The sequence below is a fragment of the Oncorhynchus clarkii genome, chromosome 5 (genome assembly GCF_045791955.1).
Source record: "Oncorhynchus clarkii lewisi isolate Uvic-CL-2024 chromosome 5, UVic_Ocla_1.0, whole genome shotgun sequence".
NCBI lineage: Eukaryota > Metazoa > Chordata > Actinopteri > Salmoniformes > Salmonidae > Oncorhynchus > Oncorhynchus clarkii.
This window is the reverse complement of record NC_092151.1, coordinates 31,408,539-31,431,738: the sequence shown is the minus strand read 5'-3', so window position 1 is coordinate 31,431,738 and position 23,200 is coordinate 31,408,539. Positions and strand designations below refer to the sequence as shown.

The 23,200-nt window shown below is 43.3% G+C and overlaps 1 protein-coding gene across 1 annotated transcript in view; it reads left to right on the top strand.

Moving 5' to 3' along the window:
* Positions 1-264: 264 nt before the first annotated feature.
* Positions 265-23,200, top strand: part of LOC139409952 (BMP/retinoic acid-inducible neural-specific protein 1-like) — a 151,561-nt gene continuing 128,625 nt past the window's right edge. Inside the window, exon 1 of the mRNA XM_071155361.1 lies at positions 265-659. The gene's annotated coding sequence lies outside the window, so the exon portion shown is untranslated. The remainder of the gene's footprint in view (positions 660-23,200) is intronic.

Genomic DNA, 23,200 nt, shown 5'->3' with positions numbered 1-23,200 from the left:
GGGTTGCTTTACCGTCTGTCACACTTTCTCCTTTGTCGTCGTCGCCCCCCCACACACGCACACACACAGTTGAACCTTTATAATTGTTGTTTATCAACACAGAAAGTCACGACATGGTCTCTCGTTCCTCCTCCATCCTTCGTTCCCCCCTCTCTCCCCCGTTTGCCTCATGTGTTCCAGTCCCACCCCTTACTGTCTGGCATTACCGTCCTCTACAATACAAAACGGTATTCTCAGTACCTCCCCCTGGTTTCGCTTGCTTTTGCACTGCACTCGCTCAGTCTGTGCATCTCTGACTACCTTCATTGACATCCACCCTACCACCTCTCCACCTGCGTACAGCTTTCACGGATCCGAGCTAGCCAGACCCTCGCTAGAACACATCGGGATATTTCTTCCGATCCGTTAAGCTCCCCCATTTCCCCTCAGGTCGATTTGGTCACTGTGTTTCTCCGTGTATCAATGTATACGACCTCGCCGAGCCGAAGGATTTCTCTCTCTTGAGCATGAGAAGGAACACCATCTCATCCGCAATCCAACATCTAAGATTGAGCTACCAGCATGCACACTGGATACATATGCTCCAGCAGAAGTTTTCGGCCAGAAAACTAAAGCACATTGGACCACAGATTCCGAACAAGTGGGTAAATCAGTTTTAGGTAAGCCTAGATAAGTTTCATGTTATTTTCTATAAATACTATACCCGTTATTACAGTAGCTGGAGGTTATGCTGTAGCCTCTGGACAGTTATGGCGATGTTGCATGATCAGCAGGATACTGTCCTTTTTGCACGATGCATTTTTCTGCTTTATCATTGTCAGGTATTGCGTCTTATATGTAGCCTATGTGGGTTTTCATGTGTCCAAACTACGTCGGTGTTATTTATCTAAAGTAAAAGTTACTACATGTCCATTACTGTGTAGCTGAACAACGTTAGATACTAGAACCTATATGTTGCATTTTCTTTTAAACATATGAGTGACTGGAGACGGAGTGTTGGCAATGTATTGGGAGGAGGCTGCAGAGGAAGTCGAGAGAATGAAAGAGCGGATTGGAGAGGGGGAGAGACCACTAAGAATCAGTTTTCAGTCCACGCACACTTTCTTTCACATTGCCCCTCGCCTCAATGAATGGCCCGTCTGATTCAATCCAGGGCCCTATGAAGTTCGACGGCATAGCATCTTAATATGCTTGTCTATTCTTGTCTATCTTGTTCTAGAACACCCGCTTTGCAGCTCAAACGTTGATTGTGCACTGGGAGTCCATACCAGTTCATCTTACAATATTTCATACGACATGTATATTGACCATTCTGTATTGCAATGGTGAAATGCATTACTGTTTAGCCTCAGTCTCTCTGTTGTTACGAGGCGGGAAATTGTGTGTCACTTATTTGATCTTATCCGTGAATAATGTCAAACAGATTGGACAGGTCGTGTGTGTGTGTGTGTGTGTGTGTGTGTGTGTGTGTGTGTGTGTAAAAAATATGTACAAATATGGCATACCGGTATATGCGACAACATGATTTGCCTCATTTTACATTCTCAACACAGATATAGCCATGTTGGAGAGCTGCTCAATCAATAATTCAATGATGCTGATGCTAATGGCTAATTGATATCGATTAAACAGAACAGAAAAATTATAATCAGGAAAGATATGTCATTTTTTGAGGTAGCACCAATGATCCAAAGTTGCCTCTCCCTCCGTTCCTTCAATGGAAGTTGTATGAGTGCGCTACTGTTCACTAACTGCGGGGGGAGCTCGCGCTCTTTTGCGCCATGTGTCACGTAATCCGCTACAGGCAGGATAATTGACTGGTGTCGATGGATACAAAATTAGAAATGCAACTACTCTTTTGGTGTGCACATCGTTTTAACAACTAATGACTGTGTTCTTCTTCTTATGCTTCTTCTCAATAAGTTTCATACTTTGAATTACTTTTTTACTTTGTCCCTTTACAGTATATATGTATCAATAGATGTCTTTAAATTGCCATGTGATTCTCAGTAACATACTGTCCAGCCCTCTGTTCAGATCCCCCTCCCAGTGGCAGATCAATCATGGACTATGTTTACTCTCCTACATTCCACATCAGACAGAAGTCATTTCAAACTGACATCTAAGATCAATTATCTGTTGACATCTTAATATTATTCAAATCATAATAATGTCATATAGCTAGGAATCTACCAAGATAGAAGTGGGCTACAGTAGCAATTTCAACAGATGTACTGTCATTGTCATTGTCAATATCAATATTGACATCATATCCATGCTACCATGTGGCCTGTCCTGTGATCAACACTAAGTTGAAAGTAAGTTGTCAATCGATATAGCTCTCATCAAGTCCCCTCTAGAGCCACAAAACAAAGGCTGTTTTATTTCAAATGGCTAATTCAATCTGTTGGCCTTTATATTGCCTACATGCTGGCAACATGTCATTATTTTCAAAGAGAAACAGCTCACAATCACAAATGCCAAAAAGAAAATGCCAGCAGTAGCTTGAGGCTACAGCTATGTCCCATGCTTGGTGACCCTGTGTTGACTAACCATTCAAAGACTGGGGGTACATGCTGCAGTGTAATGTTTTTGTGACGCGTGCTGTGCACTCCAATGATGGATTGATTGCAACCTCATGTTGCCATGATTCACAAAGGCAAAAAAAGGACTACACACAAGGGTGCACACAACACCCCCACACATAAAAACACACACACACATACTTACACACACACACACACACACACACACACACACACACACACACACACACACACACACACACACACACACACACACACACACACACACACACACACACACACACACACACATACTAATGGATTTGAGAGCATAGTAGCACAGTCTCCCTTAATAGATAAACTGGGAGGTAGGCAATGGTCCATTCTCCTTGAGTATGGACAAGAATATCAAATACAAGGTCTCTCGGTGCTGGAGCTAGAAGAGCTAACTGTCTTACAGTGATTGCCAAGAGGCATCAAGCATCTTCACTATTGGCAGGACTAGCAGTGGGTGCTGGTTCCAGCTGGAGTGCCCCGGAAGGCTTCCTCCCAGGGGGAATAGAAAACCTGTTTTGATGGGAAGAAAAACAACAGGGGTCAAATCATGCCATGTCAGAGCAACACAAAACAGATGGTGAACTTCATTCCAAATCCCTGGTCTGCAATTCTCCACTGGGGCAGGATGTGTTAGTTGACATGAGGTTATTGTGGGATTGTTTGACTATTACCTCAAACCACACAGTGTTATTGGATAACAAATAGTCTCAAAGCTTAAAAACATTATTTAACCTGTCTCCTCCCCTTCATCTACACTGATTGAAGTGTATTTAACAATTGCCATCAACAAGGGATCATTGCTTTCACCTGGATTCACCTGGTCAGTCCATGACATGACAAGGTGTTCATAATGTTTTGTACACTCAGTGTATATGCACCTTCATCAGGGAGAGAACCGTGTCTATGTTAGACACTAGTGGAGAACTTGAAGATTAACAGACGTATTATCTTGAACCACTGTAGAAGAAAACATCTTTGTGGTTGTGAAATATCAACATGTTTTATAACCTGCAAGTGGATGGAGTTGTATGGCAATGTGTAAAATGTAGATTTATCAGACTATTTCTATTATAATGCACACAAACAGAGCTCGTAATGATTCACCCTGAATCAAGATACATACAGTCTTTACTGACATTCAACAAAGATGAAACAGTAAATCAATTTCAGCCAAACCCTGTCGTCAGCCTAGTCATCGACCAGACCAGGCCAAAAACATGTTTACCTTAAGAAAATCCATTGTGTGGTCAGTATAAAATAGGTTGACTCAGGTGCATGTCCACCTACATACTGATCATTTTATGGATTAAACAAATCCATATATAGATAAATTCACAAATGTAATCCCAAAATGTACCCAAAGGATAGACCAAGGAAAATGTGCATTTATTTATGGAGAGTGAGGAACATAGCCTGAGGGACATTGATTGACCAGAGAAGTTTATGTGGATAGACATAGTAGGCTGCAGAAACTTGTGAAGATAACCTTGACTTGAATCAATCAAATGTATTGCTAGATTTTGTTTGGGACTGTTTTTTACTCATCTTTTATAATTTGATAGTTATCGTTGAGCTTCTGATGGATTAGATAGAAAATTAATTGTTGAATGCAATTCATGGATTTGGCAACTTTGTTGCACCTTAAACAGTTTTGCAAATTAAGCTAATTTGATTTTCCTACTTTTAGGCTGTAATATTGCTGTAGCCATTATTGAATATAAACTGTATTAGCCTCAGGAGAGAGAATGCAATTCAAATATAATAATGAAAAGGAAATCTTACGGCCTCTGAGCCTACATTGTTTACTGTTTCTGGTCTTCTCAGATTTATATTTGTTTTGTAGAATTTTAAAAATCTTACAGCCTACATTTTCTGTGTTTAGACAACATATTAGACAGCAGCATACGTGTTTAGAATAATGGATTTATTACTATTTTATTGCTAAATGTTTCGCTGTCAAGATCCAAATATTAATTTGGTCAAATCCAGGACTAACAATAAGGGTTGTTCTTGGTATGCATTTGAATGGCTCACTGATGGACAGAGACAGGTTGTATAACTATAGATTAGTGGTTGAGATTTTGCTGATGACCTGATTCTATCAACAGGTTGGTTTTATGCCACCACTGTCAAAAATATTAGACATGAATGAAGACTTTATGGCTTCCCAATCACAAACACATTGCCACTCCTAAAACCATGTGCAATTGTTGTCTCTTGGTATGTTGATGGGCGGCCCTATTCATGCAGGTATCAATGTTCACATTAAAACTTCTTATGGATCGGTGTCCCGTTAACGGGACACTTGTTGCTCAATATGCATAATGTGACTAAAACGTTGTTTTAAGATAAAACATTGTTATCATCACGACTCTTGCATTTAGGCTATGCGTCATGCTTGGCACCAGTCATAGTGACATTAAGAATCCTTACAGTTAAAGCAATTTAAAGTATCTATCTATGGCTTTGCCTGGATATCCATTGAGCCACATTACACCTCTATAAATAACAAAGCCTCCATTTGGGCTGCCATTTGGGCTTAATTAACCTCTATAATTCATACAATTATATAATTACGATCCCTGAATGATGAGGAAAAACCCAGAGCAGCAGAAGCTCAGTACCTTGGTTGCTTGCATGTTGGATTGGACTCTAGACTCCTGTTCACCTCATGACAGGCTGGAAAGAAGAGAGAGAAGAGACTCCCCTACGGGTAATATTGGGCATCCATGGTGGGACTCACCAGCTGGAGCGCCCTCTTACCGTAGCTTGCGGAGGCTGCTGGGATTAACAATGGCAACCTGGAGGGGAGGGGGGTTCCTTCCAGCCAGCTGGCTGCTCATCCTCACCACTGGTACAAGTCAGTCCCCAGTCAGTGCAGTACAGTGTGGGAGCTGGCTGCCAGAAAAATTATAAGCCCAGTTAGAAATTCCATGTGTGCCTCTCTCTCTCTCTCTCTCTCTCTCTCTCTCTCTCTCTCTCTCTCTCTCTCTCTTTCTCTCTCTCTCTCTCTCTGTGCCTTGGTCGGTTGTCTTCCATCTCTGGCAAATTAGGGAATTAGCGTTGTCTTGATGCTAATCCCCCATTTGAAACGCCGCTGTCTAAACCCACTTTCTCCTTCATGTTTTCTAATAGGAGAAAGGAGAAAAAAAAGCCAGGCCCTTTGTTTTTTCCTTGAGATCAAATAAAGATCTGGTTTGAAGATATGTTTTCTCTTTAATAAAGGTAGATTCTTACCATGAACTGAGTTGTGAATTTAGGATGGTGGTCTGTCAAATCAGATTCTATTGGTCACATACACATATTTAACAGATGTTATTGTGGGTGCAGCGAACTGCTACATATGCTTCCATGTGCAATTGAAGCCCTAATGTCTGATAAGTTGTAATTTGTCCACTATGTAGAAATGGAGGGATTTACGATGACTCAAGTTGTTGATTCAGATTTTCTACGGGGTAGCATCTCTTACGTGGCATTCCCTAAAACTCTAAATGTTCTGACTTTGCCTACTCACCCAGTTAGAAATGTGAAAATACGTATTGGTGATTCATGAGAATGTCTTTGGCTCAATGACGAATGGTTATGAGCTATATGAAAGTTACTGAGATATAACATTAGGAACATCTGCAATGGTATGAGATTTGACTTCTTTACCATCCAAACCATCATCATCCCCACTGACTGCCTGCAACACTAAAGTAACTCAGGAAGTCATTTCAGTAAAATGTCCATTGCGTATCTTCATCAATTCTTTATTGCCACTGAGAAGTTCAGATTTCCCAGCTGCCTTGGTATTGGCTATAAGCTCTTGATCTGGTGCCATTGTTCAGCTCAGAGTTCAGCCTTTTACAGAGAGCCAGACTTGAAAGAAGGGACTGTGGGCCAAAAAAAACAAGTCAGTCCTGAATCTACCCAACTAAACTGCAGTATCAGCTGTGGGGGGAAATTGCCTGGTGCAGGCGGTTTCGACATCACTTGTCCGGCCCCTCACAATGACTTGTGGCCAGGTGTAGAGGGAGGAGCAGGAGGAAAAAGAGGATCAGGAGGCAGGCAGTCTGCTTGATTTAACAGTAATTATAGAGTGCTATTTCCTCTGTCTCCCTTCTCTGCCACTGGAAGCCAGTAGCCATTCTTAAGTCCTGTCACCTCATGATCACGTAATGGGGAGAACATGCCTATTAGAGATGAGGCTAATTGCATGGGGCTTCTCCCATGATTCTTGTTGGTGAGCTTGGGGTGATGGTGAGGGGGAGGATGGGGGGAGAGGGGAGATAGAGGTTGAGGTGTTCAGGAGACTGTGGAAACTGCTTTATAAACTCTGGAGACATTTCCAAGGCAATGACTTTGAAATTTGAACTAGGGGAATACATCAGTGTGGTTTTTTTCCCTTCATATAAAAGAAAGGTAAATCTTGCTCTAGGAGTGTGAAGTAATTTCCTTTTCCTACCGTGAGACCATTTCTAGAGTTCAGAAAATGGCCCCTCTGTGGTAAGGGTGAGTGCTTATGGTGATGTGGCTACCTTGGTTACCTTAGTAATGACAGTATCAGCAATGGTTGATGACCATGATATTGCGCCTGAGTGTGATTGATAGTTTATACAATAATATCAGACGATTAATAGTTTTAAGGTCTTGTTTTATCCTAAGCCAATGCTACCCAGTCATTTGGCTGCTTCTAACAGCCAACTGAGTTTATAGACTTCAGTGAAACAACCTCATTGTCAGTGGTACCTTTTGCATCATTAAAAAAGTCTGTTACTGTGGAAGCTCATATAGTCCTCTGTTGCTGCAGGCCAAATAGAACCATGTTCCAGACTTTCCAAATCCTCCGTCCCACTCTCCCCACTCTCTCTGTTTGTTTGGCATTGACTCAAGGCTGAATTCTAATTTGAGAGCTTTTACATGCACTGCATTGATGGACATGTCCATATCTGAACTTAGCCCATTTCGATCGATGCCTATTCACTTCAATGGATGAAACAGTTGCAACTATTTTGAGCCATAGAGAAATTGGTCAAATGTTGATTGAGTAGACGGACTGTGATTTGTAATACGTTGTGTGCCCAAGTGGAGGATGATTTAATGACATAGGCTTGGGAAACCGAACTCCCATCAACTGTTTTCTACATTCGAGTGTTCCCTAATTTGAAGTCACATGAAATCCCTAGCCACCAGAACACTGCCCATGCATTATTGAAATCAGTGTTATCGGTTGTTTCCCAGATTTGGCTTTTATTTACGCTTACTTTACACTTTACACAACAGACAAATCCCTCCAATCATTAATCGAGACGTTCGTCAAAGCCTCAGTGCGTTTGAAATATGAATGCGATGCAGTCGTTCACAGTGGGCCTATTTGTTACTACGTGATGCCTTTCCTCATGAAAAACCCCCAGAACACACATGGGTCCCAGGCACTGAGACAGAAATGAGTCATGTTTGATGTTGTCAAACTGCTGACAGAGTGAGATACAGGGAATTACGGACACACACAATATCTCATGTATGATTTAATCAGCCTATTGCTTGTTACTGATTTATTTCAAACAGTGCAGGGGTTTATAATGTGACCCATACTAATTGGTGGCCTATGGTCACTGTTGGTGTTGTTGTGTTACACCAGTGGTATTCAAACTTTTTCAGCAAAGACAGCATTTCTTTTTTGCCAAAATTTCTGCAGACTCCATTATTCTGGGCCAGAATTTCTACTGATCCCAACACAAATCTAATGACATAACCTTAACATAGGTAAATGTTTTCATCTATCTTATAACAATTAAGAGAAGCAATAAATGCATTTACTCACTTACATTTTATTTTTCAAATTATATTTTTCAAATCGTTGATTATTGTCCCATACAATAATCTGTACTCAATCGTTTTTTTAATTTGTATTTTATTTGGCTGCAATTCCACTGCGATTCCACCCCACTAGGGGTCATGACCCCGACTTTGAATACCACTGTGTTATGCAGTACTGTACCATGTTTTGCAGGAAACTGACTGCACACATACCACCACTGACATGTACAGTATGTGCTGCTGCTGTTTTTGACAAGCAAGGAGTGATGCTCATTTGATCCACAGAGACATGTAGGGGGCATGTAGGGACAAACACATACTCAAATAGGCAGGAATCTAATACTCTGTCAGACATGTACACACAAATGTACACACAGACACATAGACATAAACACATGCAGACACACACACACACATGCACACACACACACATCACCACAGAGTGTGTTGTCCTGCTGATGGAGGTAGTGCTGTTAGTTTTAATGATGGAGAGGCCAGTGTTGGTAAAGATAGCTGAAGCAGGTACAGTATCCTCTCCAGGCTTTACGCACAGTCAGCACATCAACAATGTAGGGCAGAGCATAGGCCATGGCGTGTAGAAGTCACTATAGTGAGCAGAAAAATGTGCAATGGAAGCCATACTGAACTGTCTCTCCTGCAAAAAGAAGGGTTGTGTTTTGATAACTTTTGAACGGAACACATCAAAAATGTGAGTGCTGTGATATTTAAGTGATATTTGTGTTTGGAGGATATATTAGCGTAGGTGTGGTTAGGCTCCAAACATCGGTTTCGAGGGCATTATCACTTTTATACAACAGTTACCAACATGTTCAAATAATGATTTACATATTGTCATTAAAAACTTTATTTTGATTAATTTATGGTTACTCTTTCAAATCAAACTTTATTTGTCACATGCGCCGAATACACCAAGTGTAGACCTTACTGTGAAATGCTTACTTACAACCCCTTAACCAACAGGTCAAGAAAGAGTTATTTTACTAAAGTAAAAATAATGAAAAGCAACACAATAAAATACCAATTACGAGGCTATATACAGGCGATCCTGAGTCAGTGTGTGGGGGTACAGCTAATTTGTACATGGAGGTAGGGGTGAAGTGACTATGCATAAATAATAAACATAGAGTAGCAGCAGTGTACAAAACAAATTAAGCGATGGGGGTATCTCAATGTAAATAGTCCGGTGGCTATTTAATTAATTGTTCAGCAGTCTTATGGCTTGTGGGTGGAAGCTGTTAATGAGCCTTTTGGTCCTAGACTTGGTTTTCCGGTACCGCTTGCCATGCAGTAGCAGAGAAAACAGTCTATGACTTGGGTAACTGGAGTCTCTGACAATTTTTTGGGCTTTCCTCTGGCACCGCCTGGTATATAGGTCCTCAATGGCAGGAAGCTTGGCCCCAGTGAGTAATGTTGCTGCTCTGTAGCGCCTTACAGATGCCGGGCAGTTGTCATACCAGACGGTCATGCAACCGGACAGGATGCTTTCGGTGGAGCAGCTGTAGAACTTTTTGAGGAACTGAGGACCCATGCCAAATCTTTTCAGTCTCCTGAGGGGGAAAAGGTGTTGTCGTGCCCTCTTCACAACTGTCTTGGTGTGTTAAGACCATGATAGTTCGTTAGTGATAGTTCGTTAGTGATCCACTACAGCCCCGTCGATGTTAATGGTGGCCTGTTCGGCCCGCCTTTTCCTGTAGTCCACGATCAGCTCTTTTGTCTCGCTCACATTGAGGGACAGGTTGTTGTCCTGGCGTGACCTCCTCCCTATAGGCTGTCTCATCGTTGTCGGTGATCAGGCCTACCACCATTGTGTCAGTAGCAAACTTAATGATGGTGTTGGAGTCGGGTTTCGCCACACAGTCGTGGGTGAACAAGGAGTACACAAGGGGACTATGTACACACCCGAGGGGCCAAAGTATTGAAGATTAGCGTGGCAGACATGTTGTTGCCTACCCTTACCACCTAGGTAGCAAATCTAGGGTTACTACCCGAGCCGGCTGATCGTTCGTTCTATTGGTTCGGTTGCAAGAGATGCAATCTAGTCGTTAAGTCTTTTTGTTCTGTAGCTATGGATGCGATCCAGTCGTGAAGTCTTTTTGTTCTGTATCTATGAATGCAACCCAGTCATTCAGTCTTTTTGTTCTGTATCTCTGGATGCAACCCAGTCATTCAGTCTTTTTGTTCTGTATCTCTGGATGCGACCCAGTCGTTAAGTCTTTTTGTTCTGTATCTATGGATGCAACCCAGTCATTCAGTCTTTTTGTTCTGTAGCTATGGATGCGACCCAGTCGGTAAGTCTTTTTGTTCTGTATCTATGGATACGGCCCAGTCATTCGTTCTAAATACCATACTGGCAATAAAATATTTATTTTTGTTTTATTTCACCCCACTTTTTTGATCTTGTCTCATCACTGCAACTCCCCAATGGGCTAGGGAGAGGTGAAGGTGGAGTCATGCGTCCTCTGAAACATGACCCGTCTAACTGCGCTCTTTAACACCCGCCAACTTAACCCGGAAGCCAGCCGCACCAATGTGTCGGAGGAAACACTGTTCAACTGGGGACTGAGGTCAGCCTGCAGGCACCCGGCCTGTCTTAAGGAGTCGCTAGGGCGTGATGAACAAAGTAAAGCCCCCCCGGCCAAACTCTCCCCTAAACCGGACAGTGCTGGGCCAATTGTGCGCCATCCTATGTGACTCCCAGCCACGGCACAGCTCAGGAATGAACCAGGGTCTGTAGTAACAATGCCTTAGAACATTGCGCTACTCGGGAGGCCCTGGAGATCGAATTTCAATACTGAAACAATATTGCATATTTCAGAGAGATAGACGGCAAGGTTTATACAAATCTCCGCTATTGAAAACCAATTTTTAGTTGAAAAGAAATGGGAGATAATGTCTAGATGCTTTTTATAGTGGAGATCAAGTTTATAAATTGTCTGGCTGGGCTGATGAGACAGTGGATTGCACAGTGAGATGGAACAGATTAAATAGGCATTTCAACGGCATAGAGTTAGCCGGTGGTAACTTGTAGAATAGACACTGTCTGGAATGTGGTTTTAACCAATCAGCATCCAGGATTAGACCCACTCATTGTATGATTTATTTTTCTGACCAGTTATTTTGCTTTTTGGAGTAGTCCTCTTTTTGTTTGATTCGATCCATAATTTTCATAACCACTGGTCTCTAGGGATATGAGGGGTGATCTGCATGAATACAGACTCCTTCCTCAATAGAGAGAAACTAACACCGGCTCTGGTTATGGAAGAACCTACATTCACAGAGGGCTTACAACATCACCCAGTTCTGTTATGGCACTGAGAGCAAGTTGGAAAATCTGGTCCTTGAATTATTTAGAGTAGACGACATCTCCTTTCAGTGACATGGACCATAGATTCGATCAGCACTTGTGTTGGTAGATGAATCTCACTGTGTAGGGATATAATACACATGGACAGCACTACGATATGTTTACTTACATATTGAAATATTGCCTTGGCATGGTAAATGAACACATTAGCCCCGTGGGTATGAACTGGGAGCTTCAGAAAGGGGACAAGTCAGGGGAAGATGAGCGGCAGAGGGAATTCAAAGGCAACGGGTCAAGAGCACTCTATTTTCAAGCTTAAAATAGGGGTTGGTCAAATTTGGGTGGTAGAACCAGTATTAAGGGCATATTTTTACCGATGATAACCTTCCACCGTGACCCAGGGAAGGAAGAAGAGAAAATATAGATATTCCCTCAGCAGAAATGCACAATCCTTTTAGTCATATCAGCCCTGAAACCTCTACCCTGGATGCCTCTGCATATGGAGTGTGTGTGTGTCTGTTTGTGTATGTGCACACATTTAAAAAGAGCCATATAGCACATATCTTCACCACTAACACCACCTTTCACTACCTCTCCTCACTAAGCTATCGCCATGGATAGAGCAAAGTACTACTTATTTGCTCTGCTTCCATGTCTGAACACATTCAAACCACTTTCCAACTGCTTTCTACCGCTTAACACCATCTAAAAAGCCTTGGGTGGCAGTTACAGAACTCCCATGAATTCTATCAAACACACAATGTCAAACCTCAGTGCAAAAATACAGCGTTTAATAATCATGGGAAAACAGCAAGGCAAAGTCGTGACCTCCATTTGTTTGTAGAGGCAATCGTCTAGTTACAGCTGCCGTGGCGCTTCTGTTTATGACTGTATCATTGGAGGCCTTGACATCATCAGAACAGAGAGATCCCATACTAATATTTTTTTCTGTTTTAATTCATTGGCAGCTCCTGTTTGCATCTGTTGTGAGACAGTGCCAAACTGTCTCAATAGTTCCTGTCCAAATTATAATTATTTTCGTCCCCATTCGAGTCAGGGATGATTATCATTGCCAAGGGAGCCCTTGACACTAGGGTAATCACTGCACTGAAATGCATCCAGGTCTATCAGGCAGAGGCGGCCAATTCTACTGGTGGCTAGAAGATAGTAAACAGCTGAGACTGTGAAGACCGTCATTAAAACAGCACACTGGCTAGTGAACAGAGCAGTGCTGCTACTCTCAGAGAGACCACCCAACCTCTTTTCAACTACACAAAGAGAAACAGTGTACTGTAGTTTCAAACTCGTGTTGGTGTGTATGTGTTTAAGTACAGTATGTCTGTCTGTTTACGTGTCCTCAGATATATACATACTCCATCAAACATGCTCAGTTTCCTATAACATAATCATACACTAAAGTACCAGAATTAAAACTATGATTGATGTCGGACCTCACTCAATATTGATCATTCAGCGGGGAGGGGGCCTCAGCTTTGGAACTGAAAAAAAAACAACTTCGCAATATTGATATTCCTGCATCTGCTAGCTCAGATGTGTGGCAGGCTTTGGGTGCTGCTGAGCTGTTTCATGAAGGAGGAATTGAGATGGGAGTGTGAGGCTTGTCCCCCCCAATCTGCTAGTGCCTCAGTGGATTCCTTCTGATATATGGGTAGCACCCTCTATGCTCCCTCTGCTTTCCCTCCATTTCACCAATTTATGACATTGAATTAAGAACAATGGAACCATTGATCGTCCCCTTTAAAACTACTAATACTGGTCTCCTCAGAGTGAGGCGACGGTTGAATAGCAGCCCGGAGTAGAGAGAGTCTCCTTCCAGATAGCTCGGGAGGCACTGTACAGTATGTGTCAAGAAGTGAAATGGGGATAAACATTGTACTGGGGATGGAAATTAGGTCAGTCAATTCAGGCATGCTACTGGGACGGAGGTGGGCTGAGGGGGAGAGCGGATCGGAGGCCCAGACGGAAATAACGCACTGCAGCAGGGACGGAACCTCGCTCCGCATAGCACCAGGGGTCCGGTCCCTGAAGAGGGGAGCAGCTGTTCCATATTTTTGTCAGGAGAGACAGGAAAACAAGAACTGACTGCAAACAAGCCCTCCTTTGGAAACTCTTCAGCGAAAGGTTAGCGTTAAGCGAACGAGGATGTGCTGGCAACAACAGTTTATTTATTATTTCAGGGCGTTGTATGGTAAATGTGATGTGTGGCAAATTTCCATAGGGTTTGCTGAGGTATGAAGGTCAATGGCTGGCTCGCTTCTCTTTGAGCATCACCTTGTGAATGGTCCCAGTGTGTGACAGGGATGAGGAGGACAACACCAATGTTTTTTTTAATCCTCAGCACACTCCTGCCTCTGATACTGAAATAGAGCGAGGCGAGTCATCCATCTTTCCACTCTGATGAAGTGAGAAAATTTCCACACATATTTCTCTGAGATAAAAAGCTGTCCCTGTGGTTCAATTTGAGCCTTGCGATTCTCAGCTGCCTGACAACAACATTGCGTCACCCCCTCCAGCCCAATCCAGCACCGATGGGAAGATTTAAATGCTCTTGTACAGATACACACAATTATGATGGATCTGTCACAGTAGGGGGTAGCAGGAGGCATGCGCCACTGTTTAATTCCACAGGTAATTAGAGAATTATCAACAGCGCTGCGGCTCAGACTCACTGTGTATGTGTAGCTTGTTTTGTTGTTGTACAAGCAATGGTTTACGACACACAAATATACTTCACAAACTTTGAGAGAAATACACACACACACACACACACACACACACACACACACACACACACACACACACACAGACTGACACTTCCTACACCCCGAGACAAGAAACACGCATGCATTCCTCCAACACACTTCCTCAGAGACACACACTAATGTTTTTCCCAGTATCTGGTGCTTCCATTGTTACACTCATTTTTGTTTGAGATGGTAGAAAAGGCCAGTCACGATAACATCACTTGACATTTACATGTGTGAGCACAGAAGAACCGCAAGCGGGGAGTAATGTCATTTACATTTTCTCCGCAGCCCAGTTCGGGGTCTGATTCATGTCAGGGGTCCTCTGGGTACACATGGAGTGTGACCAGCTCAGGGAATGAAAGTGGGGCTTCAGTGCTTCCACCTTTCATCTTACATAATTTCATTTGAGCATTACAACAGGCTAGCTGCATGAAATACCTATTAGGGTTGAAGCAGCAGTCGTCTTCTTTTTTTTCTCCTCTACTTTTAAATGATAGGCGTAGCGGAAAAAATGTCTAACAAGTGGGGACATACAGTTTGAACGAGGGGAAAGCAGCGGAAGAGAATTCTCATCAGCAGACCACAGAGCAAATTAGCTGGAGCGCTTGAAAGCCAATTTGCAGTTTGACAACTGATTAATCTTCATCTATAACACACACACCTGCGGTGGTAGATTTAGTGACAGATGCGAAATTCCATAGCCTGCCTTTGCTAGCTTTTCAGAGACGTGGTAGAAGTGTCTAGCGCTGACCGAGAAATCAGAATGATTCTGCTATGCTTGCACTACCAAGGTAATTTTGTTCGACAGCTAGCATCATGGACTTCTCCTCACGGAATGAGAATTTGTTCTCCCCAATTCAGTCACTACTTCACGGCAGTGAGGGACAAACAACAGCTAATGTGAAATTGAAAGTACTGTAGCTTACTGTAGTCTGTGTTTTGCTGACAGAGACAGGACATGAATGATTAGCCTATCTACTATGGTGCCCTTGCTTCATTAGGATGCCGGGACAGTGTTATTTTTGTCATTTTTGTCCTTTTAAAATGTTTTTTTTCTCACTTGTTTTCTTTGATAAGAGAGAAAGACAATCACAGAAAATATTGAAATCCATACATGTGTGACAGTTTATCAAACTGTGGAATAATTGATTCAGCTAGACCTCCCATTCATGGAGAAAATGGAATAGTCAAGTTGGATAGATTGACTGTAGTCATGAAATCTAATGAAAAATAATGAAACCGTTGCCTTATAATTTTCTACAATAATAGTGAATTATATTTTATTTTATTTAATTCCCGGTTAGGGTAGCCACTGTAGCTCATTTATCTGGATCATATACTGCGACACCTTGACCAGCCAAGCTATTGGTCTTCCTTCCGCATGCTTCAGACCTTGTTAATTACTTGGCTTTACAGAGCCAGTTTAGCTTTAGAAGGATGCATAAAACTCACCCGCCCGGCATCCCCGTCCACTGCCCCGTCTGCCCGCCGCCCTCTCGTCGGCCCCCATTGATCCATCCCCTCCTGGAATAGACTGGATGACAATAGTTCAGCAGCCAGGTAAATTGGAACAATAACTCAGACCATTAGTGAATTAGTTTGTTTTTAAAATCGGCCATTGATGCCGGGAATGAGTTGATTGGTTGCAAACGACCCAGGCATTTCATTATTGAGGGGAGGGCCTGCTGAGCCATGCCTTCTGAAGGTCAGAGTGCCACTGCAGTCCTAAATAAAGCAACAAAAGGAGGGAAGTGAGGAAGGGACAAATCCAATGGAGTTAGCCTGTTCGCCCCATTTCTGTTACTTCCCTGCAATTGCAAGTGGCAGGCCATTACCACGCCTGTCCAGACATCGCTGCAGGCTGGGTTATAATAATTCTCATTATTCTGAAATCTCCCTGTGTTGGCAAAACCCTCCCCCTCTTTTTCTCCCTTCCTCTCCATCACTCTCCACCATCACTCCATTCCAACCCTCTGTCCCCCTCAAATGCATTAATACATAAGGTAACATATTCCCAGAGGAGTCAAACCTGCCATGTTGGAATGACATCCATCCATAGCTTATGTTACATTACTGCTTGTGTTACCTCAAACCACTTTGACCAAATGCATTCTAAAACAGGATCCCTGACAGCAGTGCAGAGCAGACCACGTCTGTGCCTGTCAAAAATAGATCTGGCAACAGGGAGCTTAGCATCAAGGCTGCCTTGAACTGATGTCATAACCTATGTCTGGATAAAGCACAGGATGGATTGAATATACTTGAACCCCCCTAGAGACTGGTCCACCCTGCCCCATGTCTGTTAGATAAGCGGCCACAAAGCAGCAGGCTTCATTCTCCCCTGTTCTCCCTACCTCCCTGGGATCCAGAATACAAATGCGGGACAAGCCTCCAGTTTCTGTGAACTTTGTGGAACAAAGAGATTGAGGAAGGCATCGATCAGTGGGTGGTTGGAGGCTACGAGACACGCATGGAGAATGATTTCCTCAATGAGCCAGAAGGGGCGGGTGGATGCGGGAGTTGCTGTGTGAAAATGACCGTTTAAAGGGGGCTCGTACAAACAACGCTCCTTTATTGTTTCTCAGTTATTTGCTGAGGCAGACTTCCTCCTCTCTTTACCCGGTTATTCAGGGACTCACGTGACCTCTCCCTCTACCTCTCTCTCCCTCCCTCTCTCACTTTCCCTCGCTCTGCCTCAGTAAACACATCACATCAACATTCAAAATACATATTCCAGACACCCTGAGGCCACCGTGTGAAAATCGAGGGAGATTTGCAAACAGTGTGGTTCTTCTTACACAACAGGAGACAACCAGACCGCGGATGGATGGAGAAAGAGAGAGAGGGATAAAACATCTGATGTTGAATCGCCTCCGGGAGGTGTCTGTCCATAAGAACGTTGCCTGCATGCAAATAAAACTGCCTAGCTTGCCTGTCATGAAATCAAGCTACACTCTTTATTCTCAAATTACAAGCGGTCTAGTCTGTAAAGATGGATAATTATGGTGCAAATCCTCCCCTTGGTTTCAGAGATATGATGTGATCTCACCCCAATTTTTGTGGGGTGGGTTTTGCAATGCGTGCTGAAGCTCGTCTGGTACAATTTCCTATCATCTTTAGTCCATTTGGATGTAGATGAATCCTCCACAGGGGTTAGTGTACTGCAGCTCAGACAGACAGTGATGCTATATACCCCAGGTGGTATGAGGAAGCTCCGGGCCACAATAACAAGAGAGATGGGAGAAACAAACTGGTAAGGGAAGGAATTATCCACACAACTCCTGCATGCCAGACAACCCAGATCTGAGCAATTTCAGAGGCCGTAGAGTACTGTATGTTTGGATACCAGCATGGCAGTTAGAGTGGTGTGCACTCAGAGAGCAAAAGAGTGCTTGCTGGTCTGAATGCTGTCTCAATACCCCTGGGCCAGCAATCAGAACTGTACCAGTCTCATCCAGTAAAATAGCAAAAGCATGCATGTGACTGGCCTGATGAGTCTATCGCTAGGGGTGGCTAGGGTCAGCATCTAGTCTATTAGGGGTGGTTAAAATCAGAATTGTAAGGGATTGTAAAGTGCTATACGTGTGACTGAAAGGAGTTTGGTGTAGTTGTGAGTGACAAGAGTGAGTCCATCTGTGCGTGTGTGTTTTTGTGTGTTCGTGCATGCGTGTCTGTTTGTGTGTTCATCCCTGTATGTTAATGCCGGGGGTCTGTGTGGCGGTGACTTGGTGGCTGTGCCAGGGTCTCTGGCTGCTCTGTCATGGCATCTGTGCAGCCTTTGATCTCAGTAGGCAGAAACAAACAGGGGTGATTTGGCTGACACTTACAGGGCCTGTTCAAATCCTGTTGCCTTCATCTGTCCTGCTGTCTCACTTTTGTCTGTCTGAGGGAGGGAAAGAGAGAAATACTGTATCCAGCTGACAAAGGCTTGGTGGACACGATGAATAGTGTGTTCGTGCATGCTTTGCCCTATTTTGGGGGTCATATACAGTACATTACATCATGCTGTCTGTAATACCAGTATAATAATTGTTTGGTTCTGTCAGAATTAGAAATGATAATGGCATAATTACAAAACCTAATATCCAATATACAATAGTTGCAAGGAAATGTACAGAACAGAGGTGTTTATTCCGCTTTTACCACAGTTGCTAAATAAAACAATACTAAAGCACACATTTACCTGTAGAAGTTACATATTTGCATTGATATTTTTATATTTCTAAGTAAATTCATACTTTTTCATTCTCCCACCAAACCTAGTTGTTAGCTCGTTGCCAGAGACGCAACCCAGTCGTTCATTGCTGGCTGGCAACGTTCTTATCCCTTTGCTTGCTACAGTAGCTAGCCAACTACTGCTAACACAGTCGTGTCAAACATTGCAGACAAAATAACAGCAAAGTAGCTGCAATTGCATTTGTTTAAGCTGTTTTCTAGTGACATTGATTTGGATACATTCATAACAATGAGCTGATGATGCTCAATTTCGCCTGGTATAGAACATGTCTCTCGACAGGACACTGTTCATTACAGTCAGAGGCATCATGTCCATAGGGGGCACAGTGGCACGTGCCCCCCTCAGATGTGTCCTAATTAAACCCTCTAGAGCAGTGGTCCCCAACCTTTTCTGAGTCAAGATCACTTTCTGTGTCAAAATGCAAGACAAGATCTACTGCTCAGCTTTTTTTTTAAACATTACTTGCAAAACATAAGTCTGTGCAACATTAACCTATTAAAAACAGTACTGTACTGTAGCCAGGTGTGTGGTTTGTGGCGAAGCTATAGGCCCAATACAAAAAAAATACAAAAAAATTAAATAAAATCCAGTGCCGACAGAGATGGCCGCCTCGCTTCGTATTCCTAGGAAACTATGCAGTATTTTGTTTTTTATGTGTTATTTCTTACATTGTTACCCCAGGAAATATTAGGTTTTAATACATACAGTCGGGAGGAACTATTGGATATAAGAGCAACGTCAACTTACCAACATTACGACTTGGAATACGACTTTCCCGAAGCGGATCCTCTGTTTGGACTACCACCCAGGGCAATGGATCGGATCCCATCAGGCGACCCAAAACAACGGCGCCGCAGAAGGGGCAGACGGAGCGGTCTTCTGGTCAGGCTCCGTAGACGGGCACAGTGCGCACCGCTCCCGAGGATAATACTCGCCAATGTCCAGTCTCTTGACAACAAGGTAGACGAAATCCGAGCAAGGGTTGCCTTCCAGAGAGACATCAGCGATTGTAACGTTCTTTGTTTCACGGAAATATGGCTCGGGATACGTTATCAGACTCGGTAAAACAACCTGTTTTCTTCATGCATCGCGCCGACAGAAACAAACATCTCTCTGGTAAGAAGAAGGGCGGGAGTGTATGCGTTATGATTAACGAGACGTGGTGTGATCATAACAACATACAGGAATTCAAGTCCTTTTGTTCACCGAACGCATTATCTAACAAGAGAATTCTCTTCGATTATAATCACAGCCGTGTATATCCCGCCCCAATCAGACACATCGACGGCCCAGAAAGAACTTCATCTGACTTTATGTAAACTGGAAACCACATATCCTGAGCTTGCATTTATTGTAGCTGTGGATATTGACAAGACTAATCTGAAAACAAGGCTCCCTAAATTTTATCAGCATATCGAATGCGCGACCCGGGCTGTCAAAACCCTGGATCATTGTTATTCTAACTTCCTCGATGCATATAAAGCCCTCGCCCACCCTCCTTTCGGAAAATCTGACCACGACTCCATTTTGTTGCTCCCAGCCTATAGACAGAAACTAAAACAGGAAGCGCCAGTGCTCAGGTCTGTTCAACGCTGGTCCGACCATTCGGATTACACGCTTCAAGATAGCTTCGATCATGTGGACTGGGATATGTTCCGTATAGCGTCGGACAACAACATTGATGAATACGCTGATTCGGTGAGCGAGTTTATTAGCAAGTGCATCAGTAATGTTGTACCCACAGCGTCTATTAAAACATTCCCCAACCAGAAACCGTGGATTGATGGCAGCATTCGCGCAAAACTGAAAGTGCAAAGCACGGCTTTTAATCAGGGCAAGGTGCCCGGAAACATGACCAAATACAAACAGTGTAGCTATTCCCTCAGCAAGGCAGTCAAACAAGCTACGCGTCAGTATAGAGACAAAGTAGAGTCACAATTCAACGGCTCAGACACGAGAAGTATGTGGCAGGGTCTACAGTCAATCACAGACTACAAAAGGAAAACCAGCCCCGTCATGGACCACAATGTCTTGCTCCCGGACAAACTCAACAACTTCTTTGCTCGCTTTGAGGACAACACAGTGCCACTGACATGGCCTGCTACCAAAACCTGCGGGCTCTCCTTCACTGCAGCCAACGTGAGTAAAACATTTAAACATGTTAACCTTTGCAAGGCTGCCGGCCCAATAGGTCCACAGACGACGCAATCGCAATCCCACTGCACACTGCCCTAACCCATCTGGACAAGATGACAACCTATGTAAGAATGCTCTTCATCAACTACAGCTTAGCATAAACACCATAGTACCCTCCAAACTCATCATTAAGCTCGAGACCCTTGGTCTCTACCCCGCCCTCTGCAACTGGGTTCTGGACTTCCTGACGGGCCGCCCCCCAGGTGGTGAGGGTAGGTAACAACATCTCCACCCCGCTGATCCTCAACTCTGGGGCCCCACAAGGGGGAGTTCTCATTCCTCTCCTGTACTCCCTGTTCACCCATGACTGCGTGGCCATGCACGCCTCCAACTCAATCATCAAGTTTGCAGACGACACTACAGTGGTAGGGTTGATTACCAACAACAATGAGACGGCCTACAGGGAGGAGGTGAGGGCCGTCGGAGTGTGGTGTCAGGAAAATAACCTCACACTCAATGTCAAAAAAACAAAGGGGATGATCGTGGACTTCAGGAAACAGCAGAGGGAGCAGCCTCCTATCCACATTGACGGGACAGTAGCTGAGAGGGTGGAAAGTTTTAAGTTCCTCGGCGTACACATCACGGACAAACTGAAATGGTCCACCCACACATACAGCGTGGTGAAAAAGGCGCAGCAGCGCCTCTTCAACCTCAGGAGGCTGAAGAAGTTTGGCTTGTCACCAAAAACACTCACATACTTTTACAGATGCACAATCAAGAGCATCCTGTTGGGCTGTATCACCGCATGGTACTTCAACTGCTCCACCCACAAACGTAAGGCTCTCCAGAGGGTAGTGAGGTCTGCACAACACATCACCGGGGGAAAACTACCTGCCCTCCAGGACACCTACACCACCCGATGTCACAGGAAGCCCAAAAAGATTGTCAAGTACAACCACCACCCGAGCCACTTCCTGTTCACCCCGTTATCATCCAGAAGGCGAGGTCAGTACAGGTGCATCAAAGCGGGGACCGAGAGACTGAAAACAACTTATTTCTCAAGGCCATCAGACTGTTAAACAGCCATCACTAACATTGAGTGGCTGCTGCCAATATACTGACTCACCTCTAGCCACTGTAATAATGAAAAAAATTATGTAATAAATGTATCAGTAGCCACTTTAAACAATGCCACTTTATATAATGTTTACATACCCTACATTACTCATCTTATATGTATATACTGTACTCTATACCATCTACTGCATCTTACCTATGCCGTTCAGCCATCGCTCATTCATATATTTTTATGTACATATCCTTATTCATTCCTTTACACTTGTGTGTATAAGGTAGTTGTTGTGAAATTGTTAGGTTAGATTACTTGTTAGAAATTACTGCATCGTCGGATCTAGAAGCACAAGCATTTCGCTACACTTGCATTATTAACATCTGCTAACCATGTGTATGTGACCAATAAAATTTGATTTGATTTTGATTTACATTATCACCGCATGTTGGCTTTGTTCCAATGCATTGTTGTTCGTACCATTTAAAAATATATTTCAAAATTTGAGGTACAGTAAGGGTGGATATGATCAGACCTGTAATATATCAGTTGTTGTATTACCTGTGAGGCAAAGCTGAGTGAGAATACATTTCAATAATATTTACATTTTCCTGGGCTGATGGGGAGGGGGGTGTTCTACTACGCTAACATATGGAATTTCTTTAAGATGGTCATACCAACAATCATTTAGATATTTGATTTCGAAATTTTAGGTATAAAATATATTTATAATACATGATGAAACATTGAATTTGGCCTTACTGCTACTTCCATGTATACTTCCATTCATTTTTTTTAAACTGGTACTGGGCTATCTGTGAGGCTATCCATAAAGGGGTCATAATAGTTTGCAGGCCAAACCGCTACAGACGTTTTCGTGAGAAGACCGATTTCCTGGATGTCTCATGGTCTGACAAACACCTCTCTAGCTCTGCCACCTTTCACCACAGATGCAGAAGGCCAATATTTTATGGGAATGTTTTTCTTGTGCTAATTAGATTTCTGCGTGGACATAGAAATTGACTCAAGGTTTAAATATTACTAGCCACCAAGCAATTTTATGAAGTTGTCTTTAGCTAGCCCAGATGGGTTCCCAATCTTCCAACCTCATAACTAGCTACCAAGAAGCCATTTCAGCCTATCAAGTTAGAGTAGCTAGCTTGTTTAACTATCTTAGCTGGCATGCCTTCTGGCAGAGTTGGTAGACTGAAAAGGAAGCAATAACTAAATATACTGAATAAAACACATTTTTTTCAATCCTCTATCCAGATTTTAGCAAAG